The sequence below is a fragment of the Manis javanica genome, chromosome 5 (genome assembly GCF_040802235.1).
Source record: "Manis javanica isolate MJ-LG chromosome 5, MJ_LKY, whole genome shotgun sequence".
NCBI classification, from domain to species: domain Eukaryota; kingdom Metazoa; phylum Chordata; class Mammalia; order Pholidota; family Manidae; genus Manis; species Manis javanica.
In genome coordinates this window covers 16,465,824-16,489,367 of record NC_133160.1, presented here as the reverse complement: position 1 = coordinate 16,489,367, position 23,544 = coordinate 16,465,824, and the positions used below count along the sequence as shown (strand labels likewise).

At 44.0% G+C, this 23,544-nt stretch overlaps 1 long non-coding RNA gene across 2 annotated transcripts in view; it reads left to right on the top strand.

Annotated features, from left to right (window-relative positions):
• The window catches only part of LOC140849464 (uncharacterized), a 37,681-nt gene extending 15,471 nt beyond the window's left edge, over window positions 1–22,210 (top strand). The window contains exons 1-2 of one of the 2 annotated variants that reach the window (XR_012131333.1): window positions 5,812–6,196; window positions 21,972–22,210. This is a non-coding gene — a long non-coding RNA (uncharacterized lncRNA). Of the gene's footprint in view, window positions 1–5,811; window positions 6,197–21,971 lie in introns of those variants that run through there. The other variant, XR_012131334.1, reaches the window with a different exon arrangement.
• The last annotated feature ends 1,334 nt before the right edge of the window (window positions 22,211–23,544 follow it).

Genomic DNA, 23,544 nt, shown 5'->3' with positions numbered 1-23,544 from the left:
TTCTCGTCAGTCTCCAATCTTCTGAAGCATAACGAACAAGTTCTTGCATGGAGAACAAATTCTTACATAGTGAATAAGTTACATGGTGAACAGTATAAGGGCATTCATCACAGAAACTTTCGGTTTTGATCATGCATTATGAACTATAAACAGTCAGTTCAAATATGAATATTCGTTTGATTTTTATAATTGATTTATATGTGGATACCACATTTCTCTCTTTATCATTATTATTTTTAATAAAATGCTGAAGTGGTAGGTAGATGCAAGATAAAGGTAGAAAACATAGTTTAGTGTTGTAAGAGAGCAAATGTAGATGATCAGGTGTGTGCCTGTAGACTAAGTGTTAATCCAAGCTAGACAAGGGCAATAAAACATCCACGGATGCAGAAGATTTCTCTCAAAACAGAGGGGGGTGTGAGGTTCTAAGCCTCACCTCTGTTGACCCCCAATTTCTCACCTGATGGCCCCCCTGCGACTGTGCCTGTCTTAGGTTGTTCCTCCCTTGAGGAATCTTACCCATCTCTGGCTAACCAGTCATCTTCCGGGGCCATACAGGGAAATGTAAAGTTGGTAAGTGAGAGAGAAGCCTTATTGTTTGAAAAGGTTAATTTTTTACTTCTTTGCATATTTATGCCCTGTGGCTTCTATGTCCAGCATTTGTCTTGAGGTATCTTTACCATGTGAAAGAATTGTGATACATGGTAAATTCGATATGAGGCATGAATTCTATTTAAGGGTTGTAATTAGGAAGGAAGAAGAAAAGCTATAGATGTAGCAGGTAGAAGAAAACATGGGAAGATTGATTATTTCTTTGACATATCTTCTTGTAGAGTAACTTAAGCATGTATAGGTTTAAAACTACTAACTAAATTGCGCACACACATTAACATAATAGTAGTACAGTTACATAACCAAAGCATACCTATAATTACCAGCCATCTCCAGTGAAGCCAAGAAAACCAGTTAGGCACCCCAGGCATTTGTGAAAATTTGTCTATGATATGATGGATATTGTCCAACTGAACTTGAACAGTCTGAGAGAAATCAGACAAATTAAAACAACCCATTCCTGGGGACTGTTCACATCCCACATGTTCTTTTAACAGTAGATAGTCTGTAGTTGTAAGATTTTGGAGCACTACAATTTGCACTTCTCCTAATTCTTGGTTGAGTTCCAACAGTATAGATCCAGTCAAATTTGTTGTTTTACTGAAAGCACAGGCCAGCTTAGATATCTCCTTCTTCATTCCCATGGCAAGTCCAGGAACCAGTGGGATGAGTGCATCTACACCTGTAGCAGCGCGTGGATCTTTGTTGGGGTTTTTTGATGATCATCTTCTGGTATGAGTCTTCTAGAGAGTGCTGATGTTGGAAGCTCTTTTTCATATCGTATCTTAGTTCATTTTCTGGGCAGCCAAATTAGGCTTTGATCCTCTGTATAAACACAAACAGACCCTTTGCCTACACTTTTATATGCCCTTTATACCATCGTGTAGAACTCATCGGAGGTCACCACACAGGAACTGCTTTTGTTTTGTTTTGTTTTTTAAGAGAAAGGAATATTATCAGAAAAATGTACCTCCATAGCCGATCATCTGACACCCTTTAAGTGGTCAAAATTGTTTCTGATTCTTTTTATGTGTGTAGACTCTCTTTTTTTCTTGATAAGTCTGGCTAGGGGTTTATCTATTTTGTTTATTTTCTCAAAGAATGAGCTCCTGTTTTCATTAATTCTTCCTGTTGTTTTATTCTTCTCAAATTTTTAAAATTTATGCTCTGATCTTTATTATATCCCTCCTTCTACTGACTTTCAGCCTCATTTGTTCTTCTTTTTCTAGTTTCATTAATTGTGAGTTTAGACTGTTCACTTGGGATTGTTCTTCTTTCTTGAGGTAAGCCTGTATTGCAGTATACTTCCCTCTTAAGATGGCCTTCACTGTGTCCCACAGATTTTGGGGTGTTGAGTTGTTGTTTTCATTTGTCTCCATATATTGCTTGATTGCTGTTTTTATTTGGTCATTGATCTATTGATTGTTTAGGAGCATGTTGTTAAACCTCCATGTGTTTGTGGGTTTTTAAAATTTTCTTTGCATAATTTATTTTTAGTTTTATACCATTGTTGTCTGAGAGCTGGTTGGTGCAATTTCAATCCTTCTGAATTTATTGAGACTCTATTTGTGCCTGGTATGTGATCTAGTCTGGAAAATGTTCCATGTGCACTGGAGAAGAATGTGTATCCTGCTACTTTTGGGTGGAATGTTCTGTAGATGTCTGTTAAGTCCATCTGTTCTAAATGTGTTGTTCAGTACCTCTGTCTCCTTACTTATTTTCTGTCTGGTTGATCTGTCTTTTAGAATGAGTGGTATGTTAAAGTCTCCTAAAATGAATTCATTGCATTCTATTTCCCCCTTAATTCTGTTAGTATTTGTTTCATATGTTTCAGTGCTCCTAAGTTGGGCACATAGATATTTATAATGGTTATATCCTCTTGTTGGACTGACCCCTTTATCATTATGTAATGTCCTTCTTTTCTCTTGTTACTTTCTTTGTCTTGAAGTCTATTTCATCTGATACAAGTGCTGCAACTCCTGCTTTTTTTCTCCCTATTATTTGCATGAAGTATCTTTTTCCATCCCTTCTCTTTTAGTCTGTGTATGTCTTTGGGTTTGAAGTGAGTTTCTTGTAGGCAACATATAGATGGGTCTTGCTTCTTTATTCATTCTGTAACTCTATGTCTTTTGATTGGTGCATTCAGTCCATTTGCATTTAGGGTGATTAGTGATAGATATGTACTTATTGTCACTGCAGGCTTTAGATTTGTGATTACCAATGGTTCAAGGGAAGCTTCTTTAGTATTTAGCAGTCTACCTTAACTCACTTATTATGCTATTGTAAACACAATCTGAAGATTCTTTTTTTCCACCCTTCTTTTTCTTCCTCCTCCTCTCTTTATATGTTAGGTGTCATATTCTATACTCTTTGTGTATCCCTTGACTGACTTTGTGGGTAGTTGTTCAAATTTTGCATTTGCTTAGTAATTAATTGGTCTACTTTCTTTACTGTGTTTTTATTTTCTCTGGTGACAGCTGTTTAGCCTTAGGAGCACTTACAAATATAGCAGTCCCTTTCATATACACTTTAGAGATGGTTTGTGGGAGGTAAAGTCCCTCAACTTTTGTTTATCTGGAAATTGTTTAATCCCTGCTTCAAATTTAAATAATAATCTTGCCAGGTCAAGCATTTTTGGTGCCAGGCCCTTCTGTTTCATTGCATTAAATATATCATGCCACTCCCTTCTGGTCTGCAAGGTTTCTGTTGAGAAGTCTGATGATAGCCTGATGGGTTTTCCTTTGTATGGATCTTTTTTTCTCTCTCTAGCTGCTTTTAATACTCTGTCCTTGTCCTGAATCTTTGCCATTTTAATTATTATGTGTTTTGGTGTTGTCTTCCTTGGGTCCTTTGTGTTGGGAGATCTGTGGTCTTCCATGGCCTGACAGACTATTTCCTTCCCCAGCTTGGGGAAGTTTTCAGCAATTATTTCATCAAAGACACTTTCTATCCATTTTTCTCTCTTATTCTTCTTCTGGTACCCCTTTAATGTGAATATTCTTCCATTTGGATTGGTCGCACAGGTCTCTTAGTATTCTTTCATTCCTAGAGATCCTTTTTTCTCTTTGTGCCTCAGCTTCTTTGTATTCCTGTTCTCTAATTTCTATTTCCTTTACCATCTCCTCTACCTCATCTAATCTGCTTTTGAATCCCTCCAATGTATGTTTCATTTCAGATACTGTATTTTTCAAAGTTTCTGTCTCTTTCTTGAAGTCCTCCCTGAGATATGGAGTATTTTTTTGTAGCTCTGTGAGTATGTTTATGATATTTATTTTGAAATCTTTATCAAGAAGATTGGTGATTTTAGTTTCACTTATCCCTCTTTCTGGTGTTTGAGGGATTTTGGGTTGCACAATTTCTTTTGCTATTTCATATTTCTAATGATTACTATGGAATAGTAACTTTATGTAGGCAGCACCCTCTAGTGCACAGGAACTCTACTCTGTGGAGTTGCTCAGCACCTTGAGCAATGGTCAGGGTTGTTGGCACATGGCACTGGTGCCTGCTGGGAGGAAAAAGCTCTTTTCTGATTCCTGGCTGCAGTGTCTGTCTCCACTGCCATGGCCAGTGGGCCAATGTGCAGGGAGGAGCCTCTGCATTATGCCCTTGTAGTTGCCATAGGTGGGGCCATCCTCTGGCTGGCATGGTGCAATGGTAGGGGCATCAAGTTTGCGAACCAGTGCTGTCCAGGAGGAAGGAGTGGCAGGCTGCATACTGCAGTGCAGGCCTCAGCACACATTGCCAGCCTCATGGGGATGGAGAGCCTGAAGCTCCTGAAAGTTCCCAACCTGCTGGGCTGAGTGGTCTGGGACAATTTTGTCCACCTGTCCTTTCACCTGATCAGCAGGCTCTGTGTAATCCTTGCCCCTTTAGTGCTCCTCTCAGTATTGGGAAGTCTTTCAAAGTGCCTGCCTTTCTTTTGTCCTAGAGCAGCTGGTTGGGAGTAACTATTCTCTACAAGTGGCTGGAATCTCAGTCTCTCCAAATATTCTTCCTGTCTTTGCTTTCCAACCCAAATAATTTCCAGTACACCATGTAATGTGGATTGGTGCTCCTGGAGCAGATCTCCAGGGGTGGGTGTTTAGCAGTCCTGGGCTTCTACTCCCTCCCAGCTCTGTTTCTCTTCCTCCCACCAGTGGTCTGGGGTGGGGGGAGGGTTTGTGTCCTTCTGGATCGTGGTCTTGCTACTTTACCCTTTTCTATGAGGTCTTCTCTTTTCCCCAGATGTAGGCCATCTGCTACAGCCTTCTTTCTGGTTGCTTTTTCAGCATTAGTTGTATTTGCTGTATTTTTATGTTATATGTATTTTTGGGAGGAGGTTTCTCTCTCACTTCTCACGCTGCTATCTTTTTCTGCCAGGTACTATATATATCACTTTCATATTTAAAAACAAACTAGTTACAGAAAGAATACTGATGTTTCTAGAGCCTCCATTTTGCTGGATAAAAAGATTCCTCTTGTCATTTCTCATGAGCATTTGTTCCTTCTGTTCTCCATGAGGCCTGAATAAGGCAGTTCTCTCTGTCCTGTGCCTTGGGGCTCTTCTACTGCAGTGACATTCACAATATGATGTTTTGGTTCAGAGCCTGGTGAGGAAGAAGGCCCAGGGGCCAGAGGGCTGATTATAGTTCTAATTTACAATTATACAGTGATTTTTCACACTGCTCATGGAATCTTCCCTGTTTGAGTTGGTGAGTTAGAAGGATATGATTTAATCAGTATAGCACAGGCTGTGATTACCATAAGAATTTGGCATATTAAATTGAATTGGGAAGTATTGGGTGAGAAACGTAAATTGTTTTCTTCCATTCCTCACTCCTGTACAACTATATTATTATTGTTTGCAGCTGACCCTGTGTAGAAACATGAAATGACTTATCCTAATGCCTTTGAAATGGGGACTGTTGAGCCATCTAAGTGGTCTCTTTACACTCAGGATGCAAACAGATGGTGCTGCTGTTGGAAGATGCCCGTGGTGGAGACAATGTCCCTGTTGTCTGGTTGTTTTTGATTCAAATGCTCTAGGCCTACTTACTGTGGTTCTTGATGGGATTAAAAAAATGATTTTTGTTTTAAAATATATTTTTAATTGTTGTGTAACAAAGAATATGGTTGGCCTTTGTTCTTATTTTCTGAAAGATAACATCTACACCCTTGGAATTTCCCAACTAGTAGGAGTGTCTGTTATTCATGGGGGGCCCTGAGAGTTTGTGCTAATAAGGTGACTTAGACTGTGGACTGGCCATGTGAGAAAGACCAATAGTGTGGATAGAGGGATGGGCTGTGAGTCATGTGATATTCAGCCTGACCTCTATTGAGGAGAGGAGGGTGTGGCCAAGGATTTAATCAATCCTGGCTGATGAAACTGCAATAAAACTCTGGACACCAAAGCTTGAGTGAACTTCCCTGGTTGGCAATACTCTGTGTATTGTCACACATCAGTGCTGAGAGGGTAACTTGTGCTGACATCATGGGGTGAGAACATTGGAAGTTTTGTGTTTGGGACTCTCCCAGACTTCACCCTGTGTGTTTCTCCCTCTGGCTGGTTCTGACTTGCATCCTTTGGCTATGTGAATCTCTAATTGTAAGTACAGCACTTTTCTGAGTTCTGTGAGACATTCTGGTGAATTACTGAATTGGAGGGGGAAGATTAGGGGGAACTCCTGAGTTTGTAGCCAGCTGGTTGGGTGTGAGAGTGGCCTGAGGACCCCCAAACTTGTGGCCAGTGTCTGAGGAGAAGGCAGTCTCATGGAATGTGGCACCTTTAACTTGTGAAGCTTGGCCTGACTGAATAGTTGGTATCAGAAGTCATTGCAATTTCCCTAACTATATATCTTATGAAATTTAAAACTTAAAGAAAATTTGCAAGAGTAGTATAATTAATACTCATACAACCTTCACTTAGAGCCTCCAATTTGCTAACATTTACCAGTATTTTATTTCTTTCTCTATGTGTATTAAATATCTTTTCCCTAACCAGTTGAAAGTTGCAGACTTTCAGCATCCCTGAACACTTCAGCATGGACTTCCCCAGAACCAGGATATTCTCCCACATAATCCTAATATCATGATCACTCCTAAAAAAATTAGCATAGATACAATAAATATTCTCTAATATACCATATTTGTTTCCTCTATTGTCCACCAAATACCCTTTATAATGTTTCCTTTAGAGTTAATGATCTATTCAAGGATCACATATGGCATTTGCTTTAAACTAGTTTCTAGAACTGTCCCCACGATTTATTTTACTTTATTATTTTGTCTTTTATGGCATTGATACATCTGAGGGGGGCCAGGCTACTTGTCTTGTATGTTGTCCCATGATCTGGAGTTGTCTGATTGTTTCTTAGTGCTTCGATTCAGATTATATATCCTTGGTAAGAATACAAACTACATGGCTGATGTGTTGGTGAAAAGTTTGGACTGAAAAAGGGACAGAGTGTATTAGCAGGAAGGTACAAATTTGCAACACCTGGCATGTGGAAGAAACGCTTGGGGCAAGGGCCAAAGTGTGTGCTGGGGACGGTTCACAGAGCAGGAGTTGGAGTTGCTTGAAGCTCCTCTTGTCTCCTCACTCTTCTGACGCCATCTCATCCAAGGCCAACCCAAGGCTCAGGGGGCTCTCACATTCCATCTCCAGCCCAGATTACTTCCCCAAACCCAGTTCTGGTTTTAATGTCAAAGCTGTCTCAAAGGTCCTTCACACTCAACCTGTTCAGCCCTGAACTCCCGAGTCCTCACACCAGCTGGCTCCCCAGATACCCTCCTCTGCTGTCCCATGTCCAAGAATGGCATCACCCACCGCTCAGTTCTTTGGGCTAGAAACCTGGGTGTGATCCAGGATTCTTGCTTCTCTTCCCCCTCCTATAGCCAGTCCACCACCAGCACCTGCCATTGTGACCACCTGCGCAGCTGTCAAATCCACCCACCTGCTCCATCATCTCTGCCACTAGCTTAGTCTAAACCACTATCTGCTGCAGCCTCCTAACTGGTCTTCAGGCTTCCACACAGGTTCCCTTCTGAATCTGCTCTCCATAGAGCGGCCATCATGTCTTCTGACTGTACCATTGTCCCTCCTAGAATCCTTCAGTGGATTCTCAGTATTCTTTCAAAAGTACTAAGGCCACTGGCCTTTACCTAAATCATCCTTGGACACCATTCTTCCCCCTGATCTCTGCTTGCAGTCACACTGTCTCCCTTTCAGTCTTTCAAGCCCCAAACTCCTCTCCTGCTCCCCAGGACATACGCACATGTTCTCCTCATGTGTGTTTTTCCTTCACACCTACCCTTTCCTAAGGGTGGGTCCCTGCAATACAACCTTAGAACACTCTATTTTTTTCCTCTTAGCCCTTACTACAGATTATATTTCTGTAGTTTGTTCAGTGTTTCCTTACGATCCATCTCCCCTGCTGCCAAGCTCCCCAGAACAATGACCTCATCTGTCTTCCTCTCCTTGGTAGCCCAGCATATAGTACACAGGGCCTGGCACTCAGGAAGTGCTCAATAAATATCTGGGGATGCATGATTGGCTTCTAGGAGGCCTGATGAGAATTCCAAAGGGCATGTATGTCCATGCAACTCTAAAAAAATTCATTCCACACTCTCTTACAGTCTTGCTAAGTTTGATAAAATATTATCTATTTTATCTGCTCAGTCTGACTTCAAAAGCCCATGGGGCAATTTTTATTTCAAAGCTGTTTCTATATTTAAACTTTTTTGAAAAGGAAGAAGGACCAGCACTTCGCCCATCTTTCCATTATGTCTTGAGCCATCTAAGCTCGGAGGGTGGCCAAGGCAACAAATGAAGTGAGAGGCCATTGATATGCAAATGTGTCATTAAGCTTGGAGGCCCCACCCCAGAACTCTGATTTAGTTCTTTCCCAGTAAAAGCCAATTTGCATTAAAAATAATGAATCTTCCAAACTTGAAATTATTCTCCAATGTTAAAATGCATAGAAATTAAACTATTGAAAAAATTGAGCTTTCAAGACAGCACATTGCTGTTTTTTGGGGAGCTAGCTGGCTGGCTGTAGAGAAAATGGACATTCTCCATGGCCAGGATTCTCACCTGATCATGGTCTGCTTGCCCACTGCGCACATGTGATGTGTGAAGGCACAGGCTTGTACATGTGTGGGCAATAAATTATTAGTGATTCTGTGATTCTGTATAAAGAGCTCTGCCCAGGGCTGCAGGGCTGTGAGGCCACGGAGTGGCCTGGGGGCCGAGACGAGCTTGCTGTATGCAGACTTGCCCTGAGGTGGACAAGATTCTAGCACTTGACCTGCCACCACGAGAATAAAGCTGGATGTGAACTCTTTTACCCCAAGAACGTTCCGTTGTCATTTTTTGGTCTCATGGAATCCAGAGTGAACCTGGCTGGGGCTGAAACCCTCAGGCGAGACACTGTCCTTCAACAATTATGTTCTGTTTGGCTTGTGAAAGGACTGCTGGGTTAAGAAGGACACTCTTAACCTTGGACTGACCACTATCATTTCCATGGAGCATGGACACACCAACAGTTAAGGTAGATGCTGCTGGAGACAGTACTACCATTTTTAAGGTATAGAAATAGACCCAGAAGGATCATGTGATATATCCAAGACTCACACCTGAGCCTTCAGATTCCAAGTACTGTACAGGGCTTCTCTCTCAACTGTTTTTAGACAGTCAAATCTGCCACAGGGCTGTGATTCTCTTTAGAGCAGAGACCCACTCTTTGCCCGGTGGATTTCACAGGAGCTTGGGAATGTATTTCTAATCTTACAGGAAAAAAGCAAAGCCAATTCCTTCCAGGTAATAGCAAGAGGGTGGGGAGCCTTTCATCTGTCCTGCTGCCTAAACCTGGTTTCACACAAAAGTCCCAAGTGCCGTAAAATCACTTCCATGGCTGGGTGCCAGGGTCACAATTGATGACTTGAGAGGCAGAGGAGATTTGGCAGTGATTTCAGGGAAATGGGATTTGGCTACTGAAGCCCAGAGCTTGGCTCACTGCAAACCTCATGCCAGCATCGTCTCCTCCTGCTAATGGATAATGTGCCGGTGGCTCCTACACCTGTGGACAGCTCCGATCTCTGCTTTGAACCTGCAGCCATATAGCCTTTAGGATTAGAATGTTGTTCTCTGATTCAAATGATTCCTTTCTTTTCTGCAACACGGCCACGGTAGGAAGTATGTGGTGGACAGGAATGAAGGCTCCTCTGCACACAAGCGCTGTGATCTTTAGCACGTGATTGCTCTGATCCTCTGTTTCCCAATCTGTAATAATTGACCCCATCTCATAGGGGTTCTGGTGAGGATCAAATGAGATACTGTAATGGAAACGCTTAGCTTGGTGCCTGACATCAAATCTAAACAAATCTGGACACTAGTTAAAGTGGTAAGGATGGATTTTAATCAGTAATAACTTGCAATAGGGAGAAGAGTCCAGTGTGAACTGAACTCCACTTTGATTTGTGACTGGGCCTTTTAAGGGGAGAATGAGGGACTAGGGGGGTGGGGGGAGCAGGGCTCAGTAGAGTCAGGGAAGTGAAGCTTACAAAAAAGCAGAAAGGGAGATGGTCCATGTGAAACCCATTGCAGTTTGCCCTTCCTCTCCCACAGAGGCTGGGGGACAGGTCTCAGATGGGCCTGGCTAGAGCTTAGCCAAGGAGAGAATCTTTGTCATGACCGTGTAGCAATAAAAAGAGAAAGTAGTTATTATTCATTTTTAAGTAAGTTAGAAAAGGGACTCTGGGAACAACATTGAGTGGGGGCACTGCATAGGGACAACGTGGGGATGCTGTGTGAGTCACTGCATGTCACTGGGGGGGACACTGCATAAGGACACTGCGTGGGGATGGTTTGTGACAAATAGCTGCATGAGAGATGGCAGCTCAACAAGGTGGGTCAGACTTGTGTTTTCGTAACCTTGGGACTAACGTTCAAGCAAAAATATGAAAGGGTAAACTTTAGAGGAGAGCTTTTGATGTTTCATCGACATACTGGCTGAGCTGGCTCTCAGATCCAGGTCTAGCCGACTCCATGGCTGGTAAGCCACCGTTATCTTGCACAAGGTTGCTTTGGGAAAACTACACCATAGTCCTGCGGGCCATCCAGTCATGGTGGGAAGTGCTGGCAGGCCAGAGGTGCTGTTCCTAATGGAGAAGAGGAGCGGAGAGGGGAGAGTTTAGATGAAGGAGTTTCGGCCCAGGCTCTGACCAAGAGCCAGTCTTCCTTTCACTGGGGTGGGGGGTGTTGGGCAGGGAAAGTGGGGGGAACCATCCTTTGTGCTTTGCCCAGACACCTGAAAGCGCACGCAGGTTCCTGGGAGTGGCTCCAGGCAACCCCAGTGGGGTCTACATTGTTGTTTTGAACTCGGCTCTCTAACATAAACTGCCTTATATAGAGGAAATGTAATATCCTTATATAGAGGAAATGAAGTAGCTTGTTCGTTCGTTCATTCATTCATTCATTCATTCATTTCACAAGCATTTATTGAACACTGTAGTATCAGGTTTTGCCAGAGAAACAGAACCAATATGGGAGATGAGTTAATTAGCTAATTAATTAATTATAAGGAATTGGCTCACATGATTATAGAGGTTGAGAGTCCTAAGATTTGTGGGGTGAGTGGGCAAGCTGGAGACACAGAAGAGCTGATGGGGTAGTCCCAGTCCATGCTGGAAGGCCTCAGAACCAGGAGAGCCAGTGGTATGGTGCCAGCCTGAAGGGTGCTGGCTGGAGACTTAGGAACAGTTGGTGTTTCAGTTTGAGTCTGAAGGCAGAAAAAACATCAGTGTCTCAGTTCAAAGAGTAACGCAGTAAAATATTCTCTCTTGGCAGAGGGTGAACATTTTGCTGTATTCAGGCCTTCAACTGATTGGGTGAGGCCCACCCACACTGGGGAGGGCAATCTGCTTTACTCAGCCTACTGATTCAACTGTTAATCTCATCCAGAAACTCCCTCACAGACACACCCAGAATAGTATTTGACCAAAGGTCCGGGTACCCCCTGGCCCAGCCAAGTTGACCCATAAAATTAACCATCATAGTTACCAACCATGGGCTAGGCACATTTCAAGGTACTGGGGAGACTGTGGTGAACCAATATGCAAAGAGCTTAAATTTTAGAGGAAGGGATGGATCAAAAGTCAGGTCAACACACAAATAAGACTTGAGCAAGAAGTGAGTATTATGACGGAGGGATGCTGTTTCATTGGGCAATCAGGGAAGGCTTTTCTGGGAAGGCGACTCCAGAATGGAGATCTAAATGTGGCAGGGTGGCCACATTAGGGAGGGAATGTTCTTACTCAGCTTCCCCTCCTTGTGCCAGTCCCAGGTGGCAGTACACACGGCAGTGGTGATGGCAGTCACCATCACCTACAAACTCTGGAGTTGGGGCTACTATTCAAGAACTAGCATTTCTCTAAGAGGCCCTGGAGTGTGGCAACAGGTTCCACCTGCTCGAGTAATCCTGCAATATTCCCAGTACCTCTGACTGAGCCTGACACCCTTCCTGAGAGGTAGCCAAGGGCTGTGTTGGTGTGCAGACATGTCCAGGTAGAATTGCTCCTTCTAGGGAAGACCCCAAATAGGAATTTGGTCTCTATAGTTTCCTGTTTCTTATTCCCCTGAGAGAAAAGGGGAGAAGGTAAGAAGGTAGGAGACAGGCCTTTCAAGGAAGCCAGTGGCAGAAACCCCTGACCTGTCATGTTAGCCAAAGGAAATCAGTATTAATCCATTACAATAACATCATCATCAACAATAATATTTAACACTCACTGGCTAAGCACTTTATTTACTGTATCACTTATTTTATTAAAAATGATAAATGTAAAATTAAAATAGTACAGAAGATATGCAGTAAAATATAATTCCCTTCCTACCCCAATCTCTGTTTCCCTCCTTAGAAGCAAACGTTGTTTCTTGTATATCCATTTACATGGATATATACATGGGCATGTCCTTCAAATAACAACAGAGGGTTACATTTCATACAGTTGGTTCTGCTCCTTGTTTTTTTACTTGTAATAATGTGTGTCATATATATAATTAAACTGCTTTCTTTTTGAGGGGAATTTAGGTTGTTCCCAGTTCTTTGCTCCTGCAGAAAACAGGGCAGCAAAACTCCTTCTATGTATTTCTTTGTAAAAATACAGGTGTGAGTTAATCTGTAGAATAAATTCCTAAAAGTAAAATTGCTAGGCCTTATCTCTTTAGTCCTTACAGCATCCCTAGAAAGCAGGGACTGTTATTATTCCCATTGAATATATGGGGCAACAGAGATACAGAGAGGCAGAGGAGACTGGATTAAAACTAACTGCTGAGCACTGTGGAGTCTGCAAAGGGTCATGAGAAGCTAAGTCTTCTGGGACTCTAGACTTCTTGATATTAGAAAGAGTTCTAGTTTCTTTACCCAGGATCTGTGAGAATCTGCATCCATAGCTGGATTATTCACGATAAGATAAATTATGCTGCTGTAACCAATCAATTCTCAAATCTGAGTGTTTTAACAGGACAGAAGTTTATTTTTTGTTCTTGCAAATTCTGATGGAGGCTGTGGGTGCTCTCCTCCCTGTTTCAGGGATCCACACTCTCTGAGGTAGTACCATCTCAGCATGTGACAGCCAAGGTTCCTGCAGCAGGAAAAGAAACTAAGAGGCAAGCCAGCTCTTACTTACATGGGGTTGGAAGTGACACAGTTCACATTTGTTCACATTCCATTCACTAAAACCAAGGGAGCCTGAGAAATAGTTTTCTTTTGTCCAGGAACAGAAAATGGTGTGGTGAGCATTAATTCTGTCACATATGCAAATACTCCATCCACCTTGAACAGGAAAATAGGGAATTTTAAGAAGCTTTGCTGAGCAATGTGGATAGAATGCCCACCTCCCTCTCTCCAAGAAAACTTCAGGAATGATTCATTGGCCTTCCAATGCCTTGAGAATTGGAACCATATTTTTTTCTGATGTGACACTGTCCTGAGACTGGAAAAGTGGCCCAGCAACATTTGAGTTTGATTAATAATAATACATCTGTGGCCTGTCTAGCCAGAGATTAGCCTATGAGTAACTCTTCATTTACTATGAAGCAAAATAAGTTGGAAGAGAATTATACACAAAGTAAAGCAGAATTCCTGTAGGAACTCCACCTACTTCCCCTCCCCTTCATAAAAACATAGTGGAATCAATGAGTGAGAGACACAGGATAGAAATAATCCTGAGTCTGCTCTAGTTTAAGTAAATTATTTAAGTGTTGTAGTTCTCCAAAAATTGTTTGTGTTATCATTTCAGGGCCCAACCTTGGGAGGGTGTTGGGAACGAACGTGCGTGTCCCCAATCTTACACGTCCTGTCAGCTAGGGCAATGCCAGTGGCCCCAGTGACGTTGGGGGCACCAAGCTGAGGGATGTATTGTTTCCTTCAGTTTCACTCGGCTGTCTGGCCAGATGAGTGGAGAAAGACGATAACTGAGTTGACTGAAGTTTGGCAACCTGTTGGGTAGAAGAACAGAGGGGTGGATGTTGAAGCATTAGCAAGAGTGGGGGAAGGGATGTTCCAAGGGTCCAGCTGAAGAGGGAAGAAGATGAAGTAATAATGATGGTAATAATGATTCGGGGAAAGGTAGGAGGGGCCCAGGAACCAAGGAGTGTCAGTCATGTAAAGAAGAGTTATCATGGGAATGAGGAATGGAGTGAGAAAGGAACAAGAGCAAATGTTAAAATCAGGAAGGACCTGGAGGGTTGGAAGCATCTTCTGCAAGAAAGTTGCACTGTCCTAAGATCCTGGCATGAGGGCTAAAGACAACCCAACCTTAGAGGTGTGAGCCTCAAAGCAGAGAGGGTATTTCACATATGTGAAAGCGTAATGGTCTGCCAAACTGTCCACACTGGTTATTTTGATGGGGAGAGGGATGTTGGCTATTCATTTATACACCTCTGTATTAATCGGCATGTTGCAGTGACCAGAATTGCTTTGGCAGTCTGAAAGGAAACCTATGAAAGTCTAGAAAAATTTAAGACAATTAAAAAAACTTAAAAAGAAAACTGATAGTTTAGAAGAAGTGCTTGCCATATAGTAAGTGCTTTAAAAACATTATTTTTCTACAGTATCACTATTACCATGGTAATGGCAACACTCTTCGTGCCAAAACAAACTCTCAGTTTTCTGATTTAATTCCTGCTGCTGCCTCTCCCCTGTTCTCTGACTCCCATGCTGCTGGTTAGTAAGTAATGGAACTCATTCCTACATGCTTTCCTTCCTTCTTACTGAGTTGAATTCCTGTGTCATGTAGTGATAAGGTCCCAGTATTTGGATTGGGGCTTAGCAGGAGAGAAGACCCCACTTAGGTTTCATGAGCAGCTGCTCCATCTCTTCATTAACAGACATTTATTGTCCTTGGTAGATATTGTTATTTTTCTACCCAAAACCCTTTCTCCGATTTTCCCCTGCCAACAGAATCTTGATTTTTGTTCAGGCGGCAATGTGCCTGGCTCCAGTCCTCTTCCCTTTTGATAACGATCAGTCTAGAAGTGGGGCAGCTCTGGCAAATGAGGTCAAAGTGATGTCAGCTGGGAATTCTGGGAAACTCTTCCTCCCTGGTAAGATCGAGCAGCCCTTTAGCTGCGAGCCCTCTTGCCTTGTGCATTGCCTTAGGAGGGTGAGGAGGATGTGATGGCTTGTTGCTGGGACAGCCACCCGAATACGAGAGCCATCTTGAGGCTGGGAGCATGGACGGATTCCAGGAGCAGATGTTCTCGATGATACTGCTGGGTCACCCTCCTCCAATCTGCTGCTGGATTTGTTACGGAAACAGTAAATATTCTTATGGTTTAAGTCATTGTTAGTTGGGATTTCTCTTACCTGCAGCTGAAAACATTCCTTACTGGAACAGTGCCTTACCCTGTGCTGGATGCTGGGGTGTAGAGCTGAATTGGATAAATCTCCTGCCTCCAGGGAGCTCACAGCCTGGTGGAGAAGCACCTCTTGGGAGCTGCCTCTGGGCATGAACAAAGTGCCTGGACAGTACTGAGCTGGGAGGGTGTGGTGGTGTGTAAGTGTCTGTGGGACACCAATGGTCCCACTCATCCTTGGGTCCCATCATTTGTAGTCTCACCAGACTCTCAGGACATGAGCTGTTGATTGCCAGGAACTGGGTTGCTCTCTCTTTGAAGGTAGACAATCGCTTTTCAGAGAAGCATTCAGATTACACAGGGGTTACAAATTAGCACATTATTTTAGGCCATTTCTGGGCCACAATTTTATCCTCCTCTTAGCTATTTACTGCATGCAAATTTTCCACTCCATGCAAATCAGTCACTTTATGCAAATCACCTGCCGTATGTTCCCAAGCCCCAGCACCTGTGCCAGGCAGAATCGGATGATTCAGGCCTTTGAGCATTAAAGTGCAAACACTTAACTCAAGTAATCTCTCAGGGGGGTGGAGGAGAGTGGAACATTGGATGACGGTGAGAGCAGCCTCTGCAAACAGCCTGCCTGCCTTACAGGGCGTGCTGAACTCTGCTGCCTCCCCCACCTCCTCTTCCCTAGCTACCTGCAAGCCCCTTCCAGGTGGTAATGACTATTTGAAGTAAATATTTTGATGTGAGTGGAATGATTAAGTCCCGGCTGGCTCTGCACAGAACCTTAAGGCAATTAGGTTTCCCAGTCAGTGTGGAGCAGCACATCATTGTGCCTGGCTGGGCTCAGCTAGGTGCTGGAAGGAGCCTGCTTTCCTAAGGCAGGCCTCCTGGGGGATGGTGTGAAGCCGTGGCTGCTTAACCTTAGATGAACACTGCAGTCACCTGGGAGCTTTAAAAACTACTCATGCCCGAGTCCCACCCTCAAGTATTCCGAGTTAATTGATGAAAGGTGTTATTATTTCTTAAGTTTGGGTATCTGCGGCCACACAACTGAGCTGTAATGCAAGGACACATCTTCAGGGAGGACCCAGAACACTGCACCCAGAATCCTGTTGTGTTCCTCTTCTGTTCTTCCGTGTCAGCCAGTGTCCCCACGATAGAGTATTACAACGTTGGCCCCTTCTGTGGACACCAAGTGGGAAAAACTCCAGACACTTTTCTGTTTAACCTGTAATTTAGGCACTCTAACCCCAGTGGAAGATAGTATTAGTTTTATTTTATTGAAAACTCTGCCGTAGAAAGGAAAAGAGCCTCATCTAAAGTCTCCCAGCTAGAGAGGAGCCAAGGTGTATCTGACAGCCTCCAGTTGTACAGCTGGTCAGTCAGTCCTAAGACACCACTTAGTTTTTCTAAGATTTAAGCCTTGTCATAGCCACCCCACTCCTGGTTCCAAACCGGGGACCCTGCACATTAAAATCCTGCTTCTCAGGCTGTTGTCCTGACGCTCTGTAGATAGGAGATCTGGGGTTTCTCCTCCTATTGCTGGGGCCATTAGGGAGGCCCAGCACCAACCACTTGAGGGGCCCAGCCAGGTGGTCAGGAAGAGCCTTCCCACGGACGTCACGAACTGTGCCTGAAAACAGGGGAGCTGCCTGCCGGAGGAAGGTCCTCGGTGCCAAGTGAGCCTGTCACTGGGCTGGGGGCCTGTCTGAGTGGAGGAAATCAACCAAGAAAGCAATGGAGGAGGATGCGCTTGGGCTCCAAAAGGCCAGAGTTCCAGTGCAGGCTCTGCTCTGCTGTTTGACCCTGGAGAAGTCTCCTTACCTCTCTGAGCTTCAGATTCCTAATTCATGAGATGCAGATTATAGCCACATCTTCCTTCTTCCTTTTGGGGTCCTGGTGGGGATGACCTAAGACAATGGCTGTAACGTGCCTAGAGCAGGGCCTGGTGCAGAACAGGTGCTCATCTTCTGTTAATTCCTTTCCTTTCCCCTTTCCCTTGGTTTCCTTTGGTACAGATACATAGGTTGTGATTTTTTACAGAGTTTGTTGCTAAATAGCAGAGAGGACACAAAGGACATAATCACAGAGAAGCTGAAATGGCGACTATTGATTTAATTCTCTAATGTTAAAAAAATCAAGCTCCTAAAGGAGCCTTTCAATCGAGCATATTGTGTGGTTCTGGAAACTCCAGTAGGGCAAGTATGGTGGCCTGTTGTTTTACATCACAAATCTGCATCTCTCTGGGTTGTTTCAAGGACCATAGGGAAGGGGCACCCAGGGAATCCCCAGCTGGGCACCCCCCCCTAGGAGCCCCACAGCTCTTCCCTCCTTGCCTTTCTTGGGGGTGTGGCCTCTCAGTTCTCCACCACTGTTCTGATGCTGCAGCGTCCAACAGAGAGGGCCTCTGCATGGCTGACCTAGGAGACACTGGATCAAGGACTGAAGGAAGGAAGGTGTGGTTAAAGTGGAGGTTCCTACGGCCAGGATTCTCACCTGGCCCTGGTCGGTTGCCTCACTACACACGTGTGGGCAATACATTGTTATTGACTCTATATGAAGAGCTCCACCCAGTGCTCTGGATGACACAGTGGCATGGCTGCAAGGCTGCAGGAGAGCAGAGGCTGGAGTGGTGGCAGCGCCGAGGACAGAGGCCCAGAGGACAGCTATGTGGGACGACTGTGTGGGCAGAGAGGCCCAGAGGCAGAGACCAGCTTGCTGTGTGCAGACTCACTCTGAGTGGATGGGGTTCTAGTGATTGACCTGCCACCATGGAAATAAGGTTGGGTATAACCCTTTCACCCCAAGAATGTTCTGTTGTCATTCCTCGGTCACATTGAATCCATACTGAACTTGCCCGGGGCTGAAACCAATTGTCAAGACAGACGGAATGAATGTTTCCCAGGTCTTGGAAGCAGAGCAGAGTTTCTTCACCTTCCAGAATGACTGGGGTCCTATGGCTTTCTGTGCATGGGGACCAGGAGGGTTTGCTAAGCCTTGACATGTTCTCTGTGGGGTGGAAAGGGTGGTGCTAGGGTTGCTGGTCAATTTGGAATTCGGTCCTGATTCTAGCATTTACGACTTAGGTGCTCTTAGGCAGGCATGCTCCTGGCCTCCCTGAGCTTCAGTGGAAGAAGCTGGGGATCAGAAGGGGAAGGCCATCGCCAAGGGTCACACACTGGATAGTTTGGGTGAGAGCCAGCATCCCAGACCCCAGTCCCTAAAGCCACCACAGGGTCCAGTTTCCCAGACGAGAATGCTTCTTTCCATCTTAAATTGGAATGTTTTTCACCTCCTACACCCTTCCCGCACCCCACCTGTCCCTTCCTCCTCCTTCAGATAAGGATGGGCCATGTCCAGGGCTGGCTCTCATTCTCTGTATCTCAGTGTCATCTTGTATAAAGTGAGGAATGCAGTGAAACCTGCCTCATGCCCTAAAAGGTAACATTCATGGGTCCTGGGACTAGGACTGGGACAGCTTCGTGCCTGCCCTCAGGTGTTCCTGCCCAGTGTAATTAGGGGTCTGGGAACCAACCCGATAATTATAACGCTGTCACAAGTGCCAGAAAGGTGTGTGCCATGTGTCATGGAGTTCAGAAGGCTTCACATAGGACATATTCTTAAAAATAGAATGAGGATTTTTGCAGGCGGACAGGATGGAGAACTTGCAGGCAGAGGGAATGGTGTGAATGGCTGCTCAGAGGTGTGAAAGATCACTGCATGTTTGGAGAAAGGTAGATGGTATAGCCAGGCAGGTATGGCTATTTAGTGAGTGGTTGTGTATGGATTGTCAGTGCTGACTACCTGGGTTCAAATCTCATTTCTGCTACTTCTTTTCTGTGTGACCTTTGGCACATCTTTTGATCTCTCTATTGTTCAACTTTCCCATATGCAAAGTTGTGAGGATAATAGCAGTACCTACCTTAAAGGATGGCTTTTAGGGTTAATTGGATATTCATCCTAGAATAGAGTAAGTGCTATATAAATGTTACCTGTTGTTATTACCCCCACCTATTTGGAATATGGCAATTTCTTCTGTCCCCACTGCTGAGCTGCGAGCTCCTTGAGGATAGAGACCCCGTCTCCCACAGGGACGTTGGTGCTCAGTAAAGGTACATTGAATTGACTTAGTTTCTGCAAGGGTGATACATACAATCAAGCATTTTTTTTCTTGGTTCTGCAGAAGGGAATTTAAAGTTCCTTTCTCCCTGATTATGTTTTTTCTGTGTTGCTTGACATCAGATAGGGTAAAGGCAGTGCAGCAGAGGTGGGCTCTTTCCTGGAACGTGGCTTCTTGCTAGGTGCATTCACATACTCGACTTTGCTTACTCCCTGTAGTCTATGGAGCAGAGGTCTGCACACCCATTCACTAGAGGAGGAAACTAGAGCTCAGAGAAGTGAAGTGACTCACCCAAGGTCACCGAGATAAGTGACAGAATCAGAGTTCAAACACTAGGCTTATGTATTCCGAAGCCTGCCATGGCCTCTGTGGTAGGAACCAGTATTTAGAGGTGATTAGGGAGCACTCCTTTTTCCAGTCATTTCCTCTTCCTACTCTGTCTTTTCTCCAAAGCCACCATCCTGTGGAGATGGTCTCAGAGCTCATCAGCCCTGAAGCTATCGTCCATTCTCAACCTAAGGAGCACCCATTAGAGTTCACATGTCTTCCTGTTGTGTTTGTTGGACGGCCCTCTTCTCTCCACCGTGGCCTGACTTAATTACTGCAGATTTCAAGTTTGAGGGGGGGCCCACTGTTTGTGGTTGTTGTTATATGCAGATAAAATGAGGTTTCCTGGGCCATCTTGATGCCTATCTGGAGAATTTCAGCCAAGAGTGTCCTGGGTGTGGGTGGAAAGACTGTTGGTATTAATGGCTGTGGACATAGTTATTGAGAACGGAACAGAGGCAGGGACAGAGGTCACTTACCCTTCCAGGAAAAGTGACCTTGGGGTGTAGGGAGCTTGGCTGGAGGCAGGACAAAGTCCGCAATCTGGGCTCGGGTTGGCAGTCAGGCTGAAGCTGAAATAATTTTGAATAAGACTCAGAATGGTGTCTATTTAAAACGTTCTGACTCCTTTCCTGGAAATCCACCCAAGTTCTTTGGCTTGGAGGACTGAACAGAAAGAACCTGGTCGCTCCTTCAGGCTGGGAAAAACAGTTGCAAACACAGGTAGTGGAGGGAGGCATCTCCATCCCACGGGAGGTGGCTGTCTTGTGGGAAAGTGGAAGCTGCTGATTCCAGTCACCAGGTGGCAGAGTGGAGAGCAGCGCTAGTTATAGTCTGGGTGGAACTTGACCTGTGGGAGGGAAGCCGGAGGGGCTGGGGCTGCCAGGGATGCTCCAGTGATGCTCAAGAGGAGAGGAGCAGTCAGTCGTCCTATGTCCCTGACTCAGGGGCTGGTCTCAGAATTCAGGGGCCTTGGATGCTGGGAGGCCAGTATCCCCTGGAGATCATGGCTCCTGCTTCCCCCTGCCCACTACCCCCACCACTGGGCTCAGTCCGTCCACCAGGAGCCCCCAGCAGATGGGAAAGGAGGAGGAGTTTATCTTTTGGATGTGTGTGTATACATTGCCGGATACAAGGATGTGGCTTCCAGTCCTGGCGCTTACACTAGGGCAGGCGTGCTCTTTGCAGCCCCCCGCACTAGCTCATGCCTGGCCACAGTCCTAGGCAGCCACTCCCTGATCACTCAGAGGGGTTTGGCAGCTCTGAGGGCCAGAGCAACTAGTCTGTTTGCTTCTGTAATTTCACCAAATAAAAGGGCAGGCAATACATTGCAACAAAGTTCACTCCTGCTTCATCCTCAGAATAATGTGTCTGGAGATGAATTAGAAGCTGATTTGACATACATTTTAAATAAAAGGTCAAAGGTATTGCAACTCAAGACATGCCTCTCTGTTTCATGAGGTCTGGTAACCTGTGCACAAGGGCCTCCCAATGAGAGAAGGGGACACACACTCGTGCTTAGAGGCCAGGTGGAGGAAGCAGGGGTGGGGGTGGGTGGTGTTTTTGTCTCCTTTCTCTCTGAAGTGGGCACTGTTATTATGATCATTCCTGCCTAACAGATGTGGAAAGTGAGGCTCAGAGGGTGAATTAGTAATTTATTGCTGCATAACAAATCACCCCAGAATTTAGTAGCTTAAAATAACAAACATTTATTATCCTATGCAGTTTCTGTGCATCAGGAATGGAGGGTGGCTTGGTGGGGTGGTTCTAATATAAGGTTTCATGAGGTTGTGATTGAGATGTTTGGCCTGGACTGCAATCATCTGAATGGTACACTGGGGCTGGATAATCTGCTTTCAGGGTGGCTCACTCACATGGCTATCAGCAGGAGGCCACAGTTCATCGTGCAATACTAGTGGGGCCTCCAGAGGGGGCCTGAGGGTCAGTCTAATGTGTTTGTTTCCCAAGGCCAATGAGCCAAGGGACAACAAGGGGAAGCCACGTGCGTTTTTATGAACTAGCCTCAAAACTACATAGCATCACTTCTGCCATTTTCCATTTGTCACACAGACCAACCATGATATAATGGAGGGGGCTCTACAAGGACATGAATACCAGTAGACATGAGACCTCCTTGAGACTGGCTACCACAGAGAGCTCAAGTGACCTGGTCATCAAGTGGAGAGACAGCACTTCACTCAAGGTACCAAGGAGAGGCCTTGGAGTGACATTCAGATAGGCTCAAGATTTGATAATTCATGTTTTGTCCACTTACTGAAAAAATTAAAAAATGCTGATTATTATTAGGATATGGGGAAATAATTTTCCTTCACTCTTGGTGGAAATATCAAAATTTGAACTTTTCTTATTCTCTGACTCAACCACCCTTCTAAGATTCTATTATACACATAGATAATATGTTATGTATTATAAGTGTATGTCTCACACTCACATATACAAGTTTTTATAGCAGTATCATTTATAATAGAGAAAAACTGGAGACAAATCTGAGACTGGTTAAATAAATAATTGTTTATCTTTTTAATGGAATATTATACAGCTACAAAAAGATAGTTATATAGTCCAAGATATATTGAGCGAATATAGCAATATATATTTTAGGATTCCATTTATGTACATGTACATAAAACATGTAAATACATGTATTTATTTTTGTTTTATATAAAGATTAAAAAAACACCAAACCATTAACAGTGATTGTAAGAGGTAGGACTTTGGGAGAGGCATTTCTACCTTATACTCTTCTGTATTGTTTAAATTGCCTCCATGAGTTCCTTTCATAGCTAAAAGATTCAGTAAAGGTAATGTGGATACAACATTGATTAGCTACTCCACAGACCTTATTTGAATTTCACCAGTTTTTCCACTAATGCCCTTATTTTAGTCTAGGATCCAGTTTAGGGCTCTGCATTGTGTTCAGTTGGTATGTTTTCTTAACCTTCTCTAATCTCTGAGGGTTTCTCAGTGTTTTGTCTTTGCTTTCATTTTTTTTTTTGGTCCTTCATGCCTTGATACTCTTGAAGATGACTGGTCATTTGTTTTGTAGAAAGACCCTTACTTTGTCTGGTGTTTTCTCATGATTCAATTGAAGTTATGCTTTTTTGGCAGGAATACCATGGAAACGATGTACCATCCTTCTCAGGGCATCATATCACTGACATTGATATGTCTTATTACTTGTGGTTTAACATATGTCTGCCAGGTTTATTCACTGTAAAGTTATATTTTCCTGTGTGTGCTTACTTAATAAGTACCTTGTAGGGGAGACACTTTGAAGTTATGCAAATATCTTATTTCTCATTGTCCTTTCAATGGTACTTGCTTGTGACACTTAGTACCATTAAGTTTGCCTACTGGTGATTTTCTATTTCCATCATTCCTTTTACATTTATGAGCTGGTATTCTGTAAGGTGGAGCTGTCTCATCCCCCTAATTTATTTATTTGATGATTTATTTATACCAGCATGGAAAATAAATGTTTTTAAAAATCTGTTTTTTATGAGATTAGCACAAATTAAACATTTTGAATTTTGAAGGTTTTTTTTTTCTAGCAAGAGAGAACCAATAATTTTTGGCAAAACAATCCTCTATCATGCAGGGCAGGAGAGAGCAGTGGCTTACG